Genomic DNA, 2,344 nt, shown 5'->3' with positions numbered 1-2,344 from the left:
TGTGTCAAATCTTCAGCAAAATGACGGTAAATATCGTGCATGGCCTCCATACGCCTAGTCACTCGCTTGTACTGCTCATCACCAACACCAGTCCTATCAACTACCTGCTGCACATGAGAAGAACCCTCTGCAGGTATTAGAATATCCGTCCAGCCACTCTTTATATCATCAAAAATATATCCCAACCCCTTATCATGGGGTGCACCTAAGAATGAATAACTCAAGTGGTTTGGTAGTGGGTGAAGCTCAAGTATGGAAACATCTTCAATAGACGACTCAAGACGGTCTTGAGAAAATTTCAGCTCTGCTAACCCAAGAGAATCGAATGGCAAATCCAACTTCCTCTTCCACAGAGGTGCATTCAAAACCTGCATTTGCTCTACTTTAAAGCACTCCTCTTTAGCTGTGGGTAACATTATTTCCTTGAACACATTAAAAGTGACCTTTTGATCATAAACCTTCATCGAAAGCTCTCCTTTTTGCACATCGATCATAGTTCGGCCTGTAGCCAAGAATGGTCTTCCCAATATAATGGGAATCTTCTTATCTTCCTCAAAATCAAGAATTACAAAGTCAGCAGGGAAGAAAAGTTTATCCACCTTGACCAAGACATCCTCCACTATACCTCGTGGATAAGCGATGGAACGGTCAGCTAGTTGCAATGACATGTATGTTGGTTTCGGATCAGGCAGACCAAGCTTCTTGAAGATGATAAGGGCATCAGATTGATGCTAGCTCTTAAATCACATAAACACTTGTCGAACGATAAGTTCCCGATGGTGCAAGGAATAGTGAAGCTTTCAGGATCTTTAAGCTTCAGAGGCAACTTCTGTTGCAGCACAACACTGCATTCCTCCGTTAGAGCAACAGTCTCTAAGTCATCGAGCTTCACTTTCCGAGAGAGAATACCTTTCATAAACCTCGCATAGCCAGGCATCTGTTCAAGAGCTTCAGCGAAAGGTATGTTGATATGAAGTTTCTTGAACACCTCCAAAAACTTCTCAAGCTGCTTATCCAACTTCTGCTTACGCAGCCTTTTAGGAAAATGAGGTGGAGGATAGATCTGCTTCTCCCCTGTATTACCCTCAGGAGGAGTGTGTTCCACAGTAGTTTCTTTTGGTTCCACCTCTGCTTCCTTCTGCACTTATTCTTCAGCCACAACTGCATTTTCTGAATCTTGAGATTTTTCAGGCTCTTCGTCTTGCTGAATTTGGGGGCTTGCGACCTTTCCAGACCTTAAGGTGATGGCGTTCACATGTTCTTCAACTTCCCTCTTTCCTGGATTGGATTCTGTATCACTAGAAAGCGTTCCTGGTGGTCGATTCAATAAGGCATTAACAATTTGCCCTATTTGGTTCTCCAGAGTCTTGATAGAAATAGCCTGGCTTTGGCATATAAGAGCCTGATTTTTGCACATAAGCCTTAACTCCTCCAATTCAGATTTTTCATTCGAAGATAAACCTGCATCATTAGTTTGTTATTGAAGTTGGAGTTGTGGTCTTGGTGTAAATTGTTGCTGAAAACCAGGAGGGTTAAATAGCTTATTTGCAAACTGCTGGAACGGCTGTTGCATTGCATTCTGATTGTTGCTCCAGCTGAAGTTAGGATGATTCCAGTTGTCAGGATAGGAAGTGGCAGGAACTGGCTGCTGCGATCTCTGAAAGTTACTCACAAACTGAGCTGAGTCACTAGATATAGCGCATTGCTCTGTCGCATGCGGACCTGCACACAACTCACAAACACTGGTTATCTGCTTAACACCATAGTTAGCCAGAGAATCGATCTTTATAGACAACGCCTTTAATTGAGCAGTGATAGCCGTAGCTGTATCCACCTCAAGTACTCCTGCTACCTTGCCCTGTGGACATCTCTGGGTTGGATACTGATATTTATTAGCAGCCATCAGTTTAATTAGATCATAAGCTTCCTTATAGCTCTTTGCCCGTAATGCTCCGCCTGATGCTGCATCGAGCATGGGTCTGGACTGTGCTCCCAACCCATTATAAAAACAAGTGATGATCATCTAATCAGGAATTCCATGATGAAGACACTTCCTAAGCATCTCCTTGTAGTGCTCCCAAGCTTCACATAGCGATTCTCCCGTTTGCTGCACAAATTGAGTAATAGCGTTCCTCATTGCAGCTGTCTTCGCCATATGGAAGAATTTAGTAAGGAATTTCTGAGCAAGATCCTCCCAAGTAGTAATTGAACCAGCTGGTAGAGAGTGTAACCAGCTCTTAGCCTTGTCCCTCAGAGAGAATGGGAACAGTCTCAGCTTCACAGCATCTTCAGAAACACCGTTGAACTTGAAGGTGTCGCAGATCTCAATGAAATCCCTAATGTG

General features: G+C 43.4%; 1 non-coding gene across 1 annotated transcript; it reads left to right on the top strand.

The window, feature by feature from the left end:
- Positions 1-2,033: 2,033 nt before the first annotated feature.
- LOC141683807 (small nucleolar RNA R71) lies at positions 2,034-2,140 on the top strand. Its single transcript, XR_012560453.1, has one exon. It is a non-coding gene; the product is annotated as a small nucleolar RNA R71 (small nucleolar RNA).
- Positions 2,141-2,344: the final 204 nt, after the last annotated feature.

Source organism: Apium graveolens, chromosome 1 (assembly GCF_009905375.1).
Source record: "Apium graveolens cultivar Ventura chromosome 1, ASM990537v1, whole genome shotgun sequence".
NCBI lineage: Eukaryota > Viridiplantae > Streptophyta > Magnoliopsida > Apiales > Apiaceae > Apium > Apium graveolens.
The sequence above is the reverse complement of the archived record's forward strand: the minus strand, read 5'-3'. Positions and strand labels throughout refer to the sequence as shown.